The sequence below is a fragment of the Strix aluco genome, chromosome W, assembly GCF_031877795.1.
Source record: "Strix aluco isolate bStrAlu1 chromosome W, bStrAlu1.hap1, whole genome shotgun sequence".
In the NCBI taxonomy this organism is placed as follows: domain Eukaryota; kingdom Metazoa; phylum Chordata; class Aves; order Strigiformes; family Strigidae; genus Strix; species Strix aluco.
In genome coordinates, this window is record NC_133970.1 from 32,244,422 (window position 1) to 32,259,993 (window position 15,572).

Sequence of the window (15,572 nt, forward strand, 5' to 3'; positions counted from 1 at the left end):
CTTTTAGAACTCTGGAAAAGTATTCAACTACGGACAGAACCTTATTTTATCATGCACATCCGTAGTCATACTACTTTACCAGGATTTTATACAGAAGGTAATGCCAGAGCGGATGCTCTTGTTTCTGCTATGGCTCTTAATACTGTTCCTAACATAAAGCAACAAGCTGTATTATCACATCAATTTTTTCACCAAGGATATCGAGCTTTACGACGGCAGTTCGGCTTGTCTCATGCGGAAGCTCGGTCTATTGTAGCTGCCTGCCCTGATTGCCAAGGAACTCACACACCAGTATATTTTGGTACTAACCCCAGAGGTATGCAGGCTTTACAGATTTGGCAAAGTGATGTTACTCACATAAATGAATTTGGCCGACAGAAGTATGTTCATGTTTCCATTGATACTTATTCTCATGCCTTAGTAGCAACAGCACATAACAGGGAGACAGGAAAAGATGTAGTTCGACACTTCCAAAAGGCTTTCTCTATGCTTGGGGTACCACGCCAAATAAAAACGGACAATGGCCCAGCATACATTTCACAGAAGGTTCAAACATTTTTTAATTTGTGGGGTGTTACTCATGTTACAGGAATTCCCCATTCCCCAACAGGACAAGCAATTGTTGAGCGTGAACATAGTACGTTGAAGCGGCAGCTTCAAAAACAAAAAGGGGGAATGATTGGGGAACCACCACAGGCATGTTTAGATAAAGCAGTTTATGTTCTTAACTTTCTCCATTACGGGGATAATTCTTCTCTACCTCCTCTTTTTCAGCATTTCTCTTCTCTTTTTTCAAAACAGGATTTGCAAAAAGACATCAAAGTGCATGTTAGAGATCTAATTACTGGCCAGTGGAGTGGACCATGTGAGCTATTAACCTGGGGCAGGGGTTATGCTTGTGTCTCTACAGATGCCGGCCCTCGCTGGGTTCCTGCTCGGTGTGTTCGGCCTGTGCTGGAACCTGCATCAGGCTGAAGGATGGGTAGTTCCACAACCCAAGCAGAATATCTGGGTAACTTTGGCAAACATGACACATCAAGAAACCTTGTGCCTTTCTACTGCGAACCCGGAAAATCCATTCTCCACCTGTTTGGTGGGAGTGCCAGTAGACACATGGCCAATCCCACAAACCCTTCAGGCTTTCTCTCTTTGCAACTCTTCAAAAAATTGTACAGATAATTGGGATGGTGTATATAGTCACCTTCCACACGTTACGCAAGAACCCCAAGAGCTAGAGTTGCTAGGCTCTGTTATAATGGATGCTTGTGTGTTTTTTAATTACTCCTATAACACCACACGGAGAGGGCAAAATGTGAATGCAACTAATGCTGCTTATCATAATTCAACTGCTTGGTGCAATTATACTTCGACTAACATCTCACGATCTTTTGCTGTTCCTCTTGCATTACCTCCTGGTGTGTTTCTAATCTGTGGAGATCGTGCCTGGGGAGGCGTCCCATCTAAACTGAATGGAGGCCCGTGTAGCCTCAGACGCCTCACGTTATTAACACCAAATGTGTCAATGATTCTGAATATGACTCGAAAACATAAGCGAGTCCCAAGGACCGTTCATCGGTTTGAAAGTTCTTGTCGAGATAACGTTGAATTCTGGAATCCAGGCCAGATCATAACGGCCTCCATATTGGCACCAGGAGTTGGTGTTGCAAATGCCTTAACGACTTTGAATAAGTTGGGATGTTGGCTTAGCAAACAGACTAACACTACTTCTTTAGCTTTAAGTGGCCTTTTAACTGATGTTGATAGTGTTAGACATGCTACTTTACAGAACAGGGCTGCAATTGACTTTTTGCTTTTAGCGCAAGGACATGGATGTGAAGATTTTGAAGGAATGTGTTGCATGAATTTGTCTGACCACTCAGAATCTATTTTTAAAAGTATACAGCAGCTGAAGGATGGTGTGAGGCGTCTAACAGAAGAGGACGGATTGGATTGGCTTACAAGGATGTTTAAAGGATGGGGACTTTCTGGATGGTTGATATCTCTGGTCAAAACTGTGGGGGTCATGATCTTGGTAATTGTGACTGTGCTTTGATGTTGCCATGTCTTGTCAGTCTTCTGCAAAGGGCCCTGCAGAAGACTGCTTCTGCAATATTTCTAGCACAAATACAAAAAGGGGGAATTGTCGGGGGAGGCAGCGGGTCTGCCTCTAGTCTAACTGAAGAAGAATTTAACCTTGAAGAAATTCCAGTGTATCCATGAGAGGCGAGAAAGTCCCAAGAAGTGCCATGGAAACAAGATTAGAGAACTAAGATAAGAAGAACTGTCCTGACGATTCAGGCGAGAAACTATCACCCAATCGTGAACTGTTAGCTACTAAAGTAAACCAATCCTGTATGAACACCTACTTTGAAGAAGGTTATAAAAAAGCTTGTTAGAACAATAAAGGTGCTTTTGCAGCCATTTTGGTCGCTTTCACACAATCTGATGTTTGTCGTGTCCGTCTCAACTGCGACACCTGCCTCCCTGCCTCTCTCTTTTTTCTCTGCATGTCTGCTTCTCTGCCTGCCTTTCCCCCTGTCTTCCTGCCCCACTTACCCCATATCTCAGCCTCCCTGCTGGGATCTCTTTCTCTCTGCCTCCCTCTCTGTAAGGAACTGAAGGAAGTAATGCCTCAAACATTCATTGACACAGAAAACCTCAAGGACAAATTGTGGCCTTTGTGATTAGTCTAAAGAATGAATTATCTGCCGAGGGAAGCACAGGGTGTATTGAAGGGTGCATGGCTCCGCTCCCTTGCAGTTGTATAACCAAATTCCTTAGATAAGCCTTGAAGGGAGGAGACGTAGACTGAGTAAAACCATATGTTCAGGTTAAGGCCTACACTTTAATGTACAACTATAGCCTCGAAGAAGAGCTAAAAGAGTGATAAGAAAGATAAACAACTGACACTAGATGGAGCTAATAGCTGGATAATTGCCCAAGAATCAAAAACTGAGGAAAAGGTAAAGGTGGTAGGGGGAGATTGCAACCACTGACTCAGTTGGACAAAAGGGTTAATGTACCCCATTCCCCCCCAACGCATGCTCCACCTTTTCCCCATCTCTCATGGAAATGAGTTTGTGGAATACCTGCCTCTCTTTGTCTAGTATGCTAATCAGCTGATAAGATGAACTTAAAAGGTGACAGAAAACTTTGCTGTGTGTGCACCCACCACCCAAGATTACCAGACCTGAGACAAAGCTGGATCCTTGGGTGGTGATCTGGATTTCTTTGACTCTCTTTCTCTCCTTTCTTTTTCTTTTCTTTCCTTTCTTTTCTTTCTTATAGATTTATAAGAGACCACATTGCTTATTATCCTTTTCCAATTTTAAATTGTTTTCTACCACAAGTAAAATATTTTAACAGGTCGTTTGGTGTCATTTCACCTTAATTTAACCCGAGGGGATCACAAAACCATTGCAACTCTCTGGGCTTCCAGTCCGGGTCATGACATTTTATTGACGTAGTCAGCAGGGTCCCCTCATTGCTGTTAAAGCGGCTGTTAGGACCAGGCGTTCACTGTATCCCCTCTCTGAGAGGAGTCATACAAAAAGTGGGGAGACAGCCCTATGAGGGCTGACAAGAGATCTGATTCCCATAGTTGTATACTTGTTATGGCCTCCCTGGGAGGACCTTTATAGGCTTGTTACAGCTTCCCTAGGAGGACCGATTGTAGGCTCGTTACGGTTTCCCTGAGAGGACTGATTGTAGACTCATTATGATCTCCCTGGGAGATCCGATTGTAGATTGTACCCTTCTCCTGGAGAAATCAGAGCTATAATGCTCGACCTTCTCCCCCTGGTATGACTTGGGCCTGTAACAATTGGCATGATCTGCAAGCAGTAGTGGACAGAATCTCTGCTCTAGCTAAAGAATGGAGATTCAAAGTAGGAAAAGGAAAAGCAGTGGTCTGTGCAGTTTTAGGAGCTCCTCTGGTGTCAGCACAAAGAGATAAATACGTGACCCAGCAAGCAGGAGGGGAGGCAATAAAATCCCTTCAAGATCTGGTAAAAGCTTTTCAGGGACAATTAAAAATTGAGACAAAAAGCTTCTCCAATCAACTTGCTGCTGAGCAAGTGACTAATGTACTGGGTCTGGCTGAACCGGAACTGGTTTTCGCCTATAGCAGCCCTCATGGTGCTGTGTTTTATGTTGGGAGCTGGCAGGGTGTTGATAGCACCCTGGTGTTGTGGCTACTGCTGAGTAGTGCTTACACAGCACCAAGACTCTTTCCAACATTTCCCCCCCCACAGTGGGATGGGGTGGGCAAGATCTTGGGAGGGGACATGTGGGAGACCGCAGCCTGTCAGCTTCACACAGCCTCTGAGAAACAGCCAGGCTTTGATGAAAAACAGGCCTTGGGAGAAAGATAAGAAACTGCTGAGCTGTGCTAAGGTGGCAGGGAAAAACAACGGACAGCTGCAACACTAAAACTGTGGAAAAGTACTGAACTGTGAGAAGTTACTGCCGCGTGAACAAGAAGTTGATTGGTCTGCATAGCGCGTGTTAGTGATCTGAGGAAAGCGAAAAAGGAAAAAAAAAGGAAGCAAAGAAAATATGGACAAAGTTGTGAGGCCCCTTAAGCAATGCTAGCCCTTAGGCAATGTTAGCTAGATAACATTCTTACAGAAAACAGGATAGATAGTAAACTAATCCCTGTCTTTGAGATAAAGGGGGAGCCGTTCCAGCTAAAGGATGACCAATTCCTGATAACACCAAGGATTTACTTCCTGGAACATCTTGATAGACACAAAAGTTCCAATTAACAAAACAAACAGGTAAAACTAACTCTACAACCTGAAGAGGAGCCAAAGGTCCAGAGAGCATGAGCAGGAAGCAAAGTCAAAAAATTCATGAAAAGGAAGGAGTCTTACTTCATCCTGAAGACCCTTGAAGACCCCGGCCCACCCTCACCAGGAGGCACTGCACAGGCGCAAAGAAGAAGGACTTGGGGGGGGGGGGGGCAAGAGGGGAAGTTCTCGGAACTAATTGTAATATTCCCTCCTTATCTTCGGAAACCTAATGCATATGTAACATTTCAAACATTAAAAGGAGCTGTTTTTTTGGCTCCGGGTGCGCACGTTTGTGGCGGAGCGATCCCCCGTGTGCCCGACGTCGTAATAAACATACTACTTTATAACTCTTAGTGAGTTGTAGAGTTTGATTCCACGCCACATTAGAATGTTCTTATGCTGATAGGAGAAAAAGTTGATAACTGTCTAATTGCTGATTTGTTAATTATGAAGCAAGAGCTTTGGCAAGAGCATAAGTATGTACTATTGGAAAAATAAACGACTTTGCTTGTTATAACTCTCATAGAGTTGTGCAGGTCCAATATCCTCTCACGACAAATGGTGACCTCGATGTCCCAGGACTGAGCGCGGAAGACGCCGCGGGAGGATCCCCGATTGGAGGTACTGTCTGCAGCGGAACTGTGGCAGGGAGGTAGGAGAACAGTCGATCAATGGAAACTCACCCGGGAGAGGTGATCAATCGGGGGCAGCATGGGGCAGAACAAGTCCGCAGAGGAGACGGCCACTGTCAGACTCCTGCTGCATATACTCTCTAAGAGAGGCATATCTTATAATGAAACTTCTGTACAAAGGTTACTTAAATGGTGCAGAAATCACAGCTATCCTGCCGATGCTGTCACAGCCCTTGAACCAGCAAAATGGGCTGAAGTAGGTGAACGATTGTGGGATGCTATGGCTATGGGGGATCAGCATGCCAGCGAGCTAGCGACTACTTGGAAGTTGCTTTCAGATACTCTTAAAGCTCTGAGAGCGGACCAAAAGGCCGCTCAGCAGGCTAGCGTGCCTCTGGAGCAAACCCCTGGAAGCCTGGCGGGCGAGACCGCAAGTTCTGCCTCAAGTGTGTCAGGGGATTGTAAAAATGAGTGCCCACATTGCCCTCCGGATTGCCCTTGTCACCATGATAACTGAAAAAATCAAGAAGCGGGTGCTATACCAAAAATGCCCCCGCCGAAACCCCCCCATGGTGTGCATACCGATCGCGTGGAGCCCAGCGCCCCACCTGCTGAATTCCTGTATCCACCGCTGCCGGATGATAGCGAGGAGGAGTGGCCTGACCCCCCCTCCAATGAAAATCAAATGGTTCGTTCCAATGATGACGTGCTTGCCGACCGTAAAAAACAGATAGTATCACAGAAATGTGTGGGGTATGATCCAAGGAATAGATGGACATATATACACAGAAAAGCGATGAGTGAGGGGGTCGTTTTGCCATCCGTCTTCCCGGTTACCGTGACCCAAGGTCAGTCAAATAAGTGGGTTCCGTTTCATTGGGACATGATTAAAGAGGTTCGTAAATCAGTACAGAGTTACGGTCTAATGGCCCCATTCACACAAGCTCTGCTCGACAATATCTTCGGGGCACAGCTATTAACACCATATGACTGTCAGCAAACGGCTGATATGCTGCTCACCCCGACCCAGAGACTGCTATGGAAGGACAGATGGCATAAATTATGTGCCGATGCTGCTCTGGCAAATTTAGACTGGCAGCAAGGAGATCCTCTGTATCTGATCGGCTTTGAGCAGTTGACGGGAACCGGAGCTTTTCTTGATATCCAGTTACAAGCCCGGCTGCCAATAGAAGCTTTACGGACAACTGCCCGCTTAGCTCTAAAGGCTCTGATGACGCTGCCCTAGGAAGGATGGGCGCAACGGTCCTACACACAAATATGGCAGGGTAATCAAGAGCCATATATGGCTTTCATTGATAAACTGAGGGACGCACTTAATAGACAATTTGCTAATGAAGAAGCAAAAATGGCTATACTTATGAACCTAGAAATTGAAAATGCCAATGAGGACTGTAAAAGGATTTTATTGGCATTACCGAGAGACGCCTCCTTAGTGGATATGGTGGAGGCTTGCAATCGCATGGGTTCAACAGCTCATCAGATGACAGCACTTGCAGAAGCTTTTGCGACTGCAATCAAACCGGACATGTCTGATAGAAAATGTTCTAATTGTGACAAAAAATGTTATAATTGTGGAAAGCCTGGTCATTTTAAGGCTCAATGCCGAGCAAGGCTGAAGAACAAACAGCCTTTGAATACGGTGAAACAGCAGGGGGCCGGAAAAGTGGTTTGTCACCGATGTCATAAACCCAGTCACGTGGCTGCGGTCTGTTGTTTCAAGTATCATCAAAATGGGTCATATTTGGGAAACAGCCAGCAGAGTGCGCCGTCGCACCACGCGTCGACACAAATGGCAGCGAACAATCAGGCAGCCTGGCAAGCGTCAGTGCCAGCACCGCAGGGAGTGCCGGAGTGGACCTGGCAACAGCAGTAGAGGCCACCCTCTGGGACTCTACAGTGCACTGTATTCTAACTACCACAAAAGGGCCACTTGGATATGGTTTGAGTGCCCTTTTGTTGGGACGATCATCTGCAACAAGAAAAGGGCTTTTTGTATTACCCAGAGTCATAGATGCTGATTTTACCGGACAAATCCAGATTATGGTCTGGACACCCATGCCACCAGTTAACATCCCTGCTGCCAGCCGCATTGCCCAACTTGTGCCATTTAAAGCATGTGTTCCGCATGCGCTGGAACAAGATAGGGGTGAGGGTAGTTTTGGATCCACAGGGGAACCGAATGTTTTTTGGGCACTAGAAATAGGAAAAAGGAAGCCCACGCTGAGGATTAGACTTACGCACCCCCAGGCTCAGCCAAAGGTTTTGGTGTGTGGTATTTTGGTTGATACTGGAGCAGATGTAACCATTATAGCACAAACGGAATGGCCTAGCACATGGCCATTGATTAATCCTGCTCATGGGCTAAGGGGGGTGGGCGGAGTGTCAACCACAATGCAGAGTGCGGTTACACTGTTGTGTGAAAACCCTGACGGCCTTGTCTGCTCAGTGCGGCCCTATGTCGCTCCTATACCAATCAGCCTTCTGGGCCGGGATGTCTTGGGTCAGATGAATTGCACCATTGTAAGCAACCCGGAACATTTTGAGGAGCGGCCATTGAAAAGCGACCAATACTTAAGCTGAAGTGGAAAACTGACACTCCGGTTTGGGTGGATCAATGGCCGCTAACCTATGAAAAGGTCGCTAAATTGCAGGAATTGGTACAAGAACAATTGGCTAAGGGACATATTAAGGCCACTACGAGTCCATGGAACACTCCCGTATTTGTTATCCCAAAAAAGACTGGTAAATGGAGACTCCTGCATGACTTAAGAAAAGTAAACGAGGTCATCGACGACATGGGAGCATTGCAACCTGGCCTACCATCTCCCAGCATGATTCCCCGAAATTGGGACATATTGATAATAGATTTAAAAGATTGTTTTTTCACAATACCTTTGCACAAGCAGGACGCTGAGCGCTTCGCCTTTTCTGTGCCGACAATTAATAAGGCTGAGCCGATGAAAAGATATCATTGGACAGTATTGCCACAAGGCATGAAAAATTCACCCACGATGTGCCAAATTTATGTGGATTGGGCACTGGGACCAATTAGGAGACAATGGCCTCAATACCTCATCTATCATTATATGGATGATATATTGATTGCAGGAAATAAACTAGACAAAGACCAATTAATCAAGGAGTTAACAAATGAATTGAGCAAAGGCGGGTTGCAGATTGCACCAGAAAAAATTCAACAACAGACGCCATGGAGCTATCTAGGGTGGAAAATCACACAGACTGCTGTCTTTCCACAAAAAATACAAATTAGAACTAACGTAAAGATCCTGAATGACGTTCAAAACCTAGTAGGTGACCTGAATTGGGTTCAAAACATTTGTGGAATCACGAATGAGGAATTAGGCCCATTAATATCCCTTTTAGCAGGAGACGGTGACTTAAATTCGCCTAGAAACTTAACTCCTGAAGCAGAAAGAGCACTAAAGAACATTGTAGCACGATTGAAAACCACCTACGGAGACAGACGAGAGCCAAACAAGGATCTAAAATTAGCATTGGTAAACCATGATCAGCACCCATATGCTATTATTATGCAATGGTTGGAGACAGAAGCAGATCCCTTGCGAATATTAGAATGGGTCTTTGTTCCTTTTCAGCCAAAAAAAAACATTAGCACAAGATTAGAGATACTATCATCACTCATAATCAAAGGTCGGTCTCGAATTGTAGAAATATCAGGAGAAGAACCAGCAACACTATTGCTCCCATTGCAACAAGACTATCTCGAATGGGGTTTACAAAATTCAATGGAATTGCAGATTGCATTAAAGGGATATACAGGAATGATAAGCATCCATTATCCTGCACATCGCATGTTCACCTTTCTCAAAAACACTGGGCTAGAACGAATGCCCATGCACAGCTTGCAGGCGGTTGATGGACCAACAGTGTTTACCAACGGAGGTGGTAAGACCGGAAAGGCAGCAGTGGTTTGGCGGAATGGAGAACAATGGGAAAAACATGTAGTCCAATCCTCTGGCTCCGTGCAGCAAGTGGAATTACAAGCAGTAATAGAGGCTTTTAAACTGTGGGAACACACACCTCTTAATGTTGTCTCTGACTCTCTATACGTGGTAGGGGTTGTTCAACGAATAGAAAGAGCAGTATTGAAACATTGCAAACAACAACAGTTATATCACCAGTTTCGGATGCTGTGGTACTTGTTAAACAACAGACAAAATCCCTACTTCATTACGCACATTAGGAGCCATACTAATTTACCAGGTGAAATAGCAGAAGGTAATGCAATGGCGGATCAGTTGGTGGCTCCAGCATGGACGGGTCCAACGCCAGATAAATTGGGTCAAGCTAAAAAATCACATGCATTCTTTCACCAGTCTGCAAAAGTGCTTGTGAAACAATTCGGCATATCCATTGGAGATGCCAAAGCAATAATACAAACATGTCCAGATTGCCAGATCATTGGAATCTCCATGCCCGGGGCAGTAAATCCTCGGGGCCTGCACTCGCTCCAACTCTGGCAGATGGACGTTACCCATGTCCCAGAATTTGGAAAGCTCAAATATGTACATCTCTCAGTTGACTGCTTTTCAGCAGTCGTGTGGGCCACTGCTCAAACAGGAGAGACAAGCCGCCACGTTCAACGCCACCTGAAATCCGCCTTTGCAGTACTTGGCATTCCCGTTTGTATCAAAACAGATAATGGCCCATGTTATATAGCACAATCGACTCGACAGTTTCTCAATCTGTGGGGAGTTTCCCATATCACTGGTATTCCCCACTCCCCAACAGGGCAAGCCATTATCGAGCGCATGAATCAAACTTTAAAGAGACAATTGCAAAAACAAAAACGGGGAGAGCCTGCCGCATCTCCTCCTGAACGACTTCAAAAAGCAATCTATGTGCTAAATTATCTGCGCCTGGCAGATGGGGAAACGGTGCCACCCATGGTAAAACATGTGCAAGGCATGACAGGGGAATTGTTTGACCTTGTATAAAATGTCCAAGTAAAGGTGAGAAACTCAGAAACTAACCAATGGGAAGGTCCTTTTCAGTTGATAACATAGGGACGAGGGTACGCTTGTGTTACTACAGATCACGGGACGCGATGGGTACCAGCTAAATGGATAAAGCCCTGGGTTGCACCTCCGCACAAACACGTGGGAATCTCAGGAAAAGCTGTACAAACACAAATAGAAACAAAAACAGGAAACCCCCCCAGATAATTGCATTTAGTCATATTTCCCCCTGGCTCTGAATATGATGGTCAGTACATTAAAGGCCTCAATTTGAAAACAAAGAAGGGGGAATTCTTTGGGCACACCACATAATCAACTGGCAATGACTCTATATACTCTTAACTTCCTTAACAGAAATCATTCTGTTTTGGCAGCAGCAGAACGACATTTTACCACTATAACAGATTCTACAACCAAACTATGGGTCTTGTATGAGAATCCCGAAGGAGGTCCGACCTGGAGAGTGGATCTGTGGGTAGGGGGGAGGGATAGGTTTGTGTTTTATTGCCCACAGGTCCCCGGTGGATGCCGGCAAGGAAGGTCAAGCCATATCGTGAGGTGGAAGGAATCACCCTCCAATCTGATGCCACGGACCACTCAACTAATGAGCATTTGATCATTAATGAAACCTATAAGTTTACTAGTCATTAGCGAAAGATGTAGTTTAGACAAAACGTAGTTATTGATAAGGATGAAATGCTATAAGATTGTGTGTATTCAATGTCGTTTAGCAATATTAAGAATTAAGGACTTAAGTGTATAACCTTAGTAGAAACTCCCTTGGTTTTCCCCCTTGAGTGGTGGCCAGGCTCTGGGGGGAACCCAACAGGAGGATAAGATCAGATGTTTCCACTCAAAGAAAATTGCCAGTTATTTTGGCCTGCTGATTTAGAGGCTGGACCTGCTTGCAGCGATGTTGGATGCCTCACCTACGGATGGACGCATCGCGTAGGATTTCCGGTTTGCGAGGAAGGGTACTCTAAATTCTCGCTGCATCCAGGGTTCCCCAGCAATTGCGGATCTGAATATTAGTACCCCATTAAGTAAGTGTGCTATTCTGTATTTTCCTTACTGTTTATTTTTGTAGTATTTAGTCATATCCCTTAATTATGGGTGGTGAAATTAGCCTACTCCTTTTAACTAGTAGCTGTAACTGCTGTATTGTTTCTAGCCTTCTGTGAAGTTATTTCAAGTATGCTGTGTTTTTTGAAGTTTGCCTAACCCTTAACTGAAAAAGCTCTGAAACAACTCTTGCAGGAGCAGCTGTAAAACAAAAAGGGGGAGATGTGGGAGACCGCGGCCTGTCAGCTTTGCACAGCCTCTGAGAAACAGCCAGGCTTTGATGAAAAACAGGCCTTGGGAGAAAGATAAGAGACTGCTGAGCTGTGCTAAGGTGGCAGGGAAAAACAACGGACAGCTGCAACACTAAAACTGTGGAAAAGTACTGAACTGTGAAAAGTTACTGCCGCGTGAACAAGAAGTTGATTGGTCTGCATAGCGCGTGTTAGAATGTTCTTATGCTGATAGGAGAAAAAGTTGATAACTGTCTAATTGCTGATTTGTTAATTATGAAGCAAGAGCTTTGGAGAGAGCATAAGTATGTACTATTGGAAAAATAAACGGCTTTGCTTGTTATAACTCTCAGAGTTGTGCAGGCCCGATATCCTCTCGCGACAGGGACACAACCAGGACAGCTGACCCGAACTGACCAAAGGGATATTCCATACCATATGACGTCTGCTCAAGTATAAAGCTGGGAAAAAGGAGGAAGGGGGCGGGGGGTCACCCTTGGTCCTCCGAGGCAACCACTACACGTATTGGAGCCCTGCTTCCTCAGAAGGCCCGACATCGCCTGTTCATGGGAAGTAGAGAATAAATCTGTTTTCTTTTTGCTTCTGTGCGTGGACCTTTGCTTCTCTCTGCTTATATTAAAACTGCTTTTGTTTTACCCACAAGGGTTGTGGGTTTTTTTCCTATCTTATATTCTTTCCCCTCTTTTCCCTGTTGAGAAAAAAGGGGGAAGGGGGAGGAAGTGATAGAGCGACTTGGTGGGTACCTGGCATTTAGCCAAGGTCAAACTACCACACCAACCAAAGGTTACATACCACTTTAACAGAGGCTTTTGAGCAGGAGAAAATATTAAGGGAACAATTAGATGAAATCCACTCCCAAACTGTTATAGAAAATATGGATGCAGATTCTGATGGGAGAAAAGAATCAAAATTGTTATACCCTTTTAAAGACCTAGAGCATACAAAAGAAATATATTCCCTTGAGGGGGGAGAGGCTGTTATGCAGCTACCGATTAAAACTGAGACTGTCGATGATGGTCGGGGAGAGGCCCAACAAGTCACCACCCAAACTGTCCCCTACTCCCCTACTGATTTGGCTAAAATTCAGGAAAAATATTCTCGGGGACCCTGAGAAACAGAAACTGAATATGTATGGAGAGTATCTCTTACTGGGGGTGACTGTATCTTGCTGAGTGAACACAAGGCAAGAGGGTATTGGGGACCCAGAATTTTTATAGCCACCGATGACAACAGAGAGCCCTGGTCCCTGACCCAGAGAGTAGCATATTGGGTTGGAGGATTAGACCTTATGGAAAGGGGAGACCCCTTCTCAATAAAGACTCCGACAGCAGGACATATTCTGGAGAGCGTACAAAAGGCTGCATGGCTCCAGCTATGACCAATTACTGATTTTGCAACAGCCGTCTCCTATGCAATATGTGGCAGATCCCGATAGATTGCTTCTTCTCATAAGGGGACTGCCCGATGCCTTGAAATTATATGCAGTGCAATTACAAGATCGTTTGAGAACACCCTGACCCCAGAGAAGGGGTGGCCCTCCGGAGATGACATGGGGAGAAGTAGCACAGGAGTTGATTAATTACAGGAGACGGATGCGATTCACCGGTCAGGGAGAGACAAAATCCAAAGCAGACCTTAGGAGGGTGGAAGGAGATGGGGAGATAAAAGCTAAGCCCTTGTGCAATTCCAGACCTCCCTTGGTGAAGCTGACACAACCTCCTGATAATAAAAGATACACGCTATGGACAGAGGGCATTTCAAAGGGGATTCCCTGAGATTTAATGGACAGTATGCCTACTATGATGATAGAAAAACTCATTCAAGCCTGGAAAGACAAAGAGAAGGATTCCCCCCAAATTGAGCAGACCTCCCCAGACAGGGAGGGAGCAGGACTGAAACCTAACGAGATGGTGGTAATTGTCTCTCAAACACCTACTGCCCCTAGAGAGAGCTTGATTGATTTCAGGTTGGGAAAGTGCATGCATCCTCCCCAGTAAGTGAGCTGGGGGATGGTGGGTGGATCCATTTAAGGAGGCTCACAGAAAATAGTAAGAGAGACTTGTTGATTACCTTTCCCTTGGCCCCCTTAAAACTCCAGTTACATTTCTAGTAGACACGGGTGCTCAGATCTCAGCGCTCTGAGCTGATATTGCTGATCGCAATGGCATTCTCCCTGACCAAAAACAGATCTGGGTTATAGATGTTTTTGGATGCTCTAAGCCACAACTGACCACTCGGGTGAAATGCTGGTTACCTGGGAATGAAACTGCAACAGAGGCTGTTATGATCTTGGGAAATTTCCCCACAAATATCCTGGGATTTGACCTATTAAAGGAGGGACAAGCATGGGTGGATTCAAAAGGAAAGGAATGGAAATTTGGGTTCCCAACTGCGTCTATAAGACTTTTACAGCAAGTGCCTGCGCTTCCTCCTTCTAAAATTGTTAATGTGAAATCCTATGCCTTACCGTTAGGGGCCAGGGAGGGGATCACTCTGGTAATAGCGGAGCTGTGAGAACAAGGGATAATTATCCCAGCTCACTCACCTTATAACTCCCCAGTGTGGCCAGTTCATAAACCTAATGGGAAGTGGCAATTAACAATTGATTATCGGCAATTAAAGGCCAATACAGGTCCTCTGACAGCTGCAGTACCTAACATAGCCAAAGTGATTGCAACCATACAGGAACAAGCCCACCAGATTTTAGCAAGTATTGATGTAAAAGACATGTTTTTCATGATTCCCTTGCAGGAAGCAGAGAGAGATCATTTTGCTTTTACCTGGGAAGGGATGCAGTATACTTTTACACGCCTCCCTCAGGGATACCGCCATTCACCAACCATTGCCCACTACGCACTGGTGCAGGAGCTTGCCCGTGTTGCCCCAGAGGAGGGAGCTAAGGTATTATACCAGTATATTGATGATGTATTAATTGGCAGCCCTGATACCAAAGTAGTGGGACAGACCCAAAGGAAGATAATCGCTCATCTGGAGAGCTTAGGACTCCAAATTCCAGCAGAAAAGGTACAGCTCCCATCTTCAGAAGTAAAGTTCCTGGGTATTTGGTGGCAGGAACAGTGTGTATTCCCCCAGAAACTTTAACTACCCTCAAAGAGGTAAAAATATCTGGAAATAAGGAGCTGCAACATGCCCTAGGCTTGCTGGTATTTTGGAGGAAACATATCCCCGATTTTTCCATCATAGCTTGCCCCTTATATGATTTGACATGCAAAAGGGCTATTTGGGACTGTACTCCTGTCTGTGAGAGACGACTTGTAAAGACAGGCCTGCGAGAAACATGGACTGAGAAAAACAGCCTGAGAAAGAGATAAAAGTTATCAGGGGGACTGGAGGCCCTCCAAGCTAAGGAATGCCTCAAACACTCACAAGACGAAACTATAGTCACGGGGTGGATAGTGTGCAGGTCGAAGCTGATAAGGCTGCCCAAATAACACAGGATGCAGCTGGAGGAGGGATCCCTGTGGAGACAGGACAGCTCTGCTCTGGTGCACCTGGCCAAATTTCAAGGGCCATCTGTCTGGTGAATGACCTTTGCTTCATTATCCACCAAATGCATATTAAAGTTAACACCCCTCAATATGCTAATGAAGACTAACAAGATCATGCTGATTACATCATCCCATGAAACACCTTACCCCTCCCCGTACATGGGATACGTAGGTATGTGGGTTGACCTAAGGGACAGACACAAGGAACGTGTATATAAATCAAAGGGAGGGGAAAGAAAGGGGGGGGGGGGGGGCAGAGAGTGCAGTGAAGCGAAGAAGACAGATGCCTCCTTGAACCCTCACT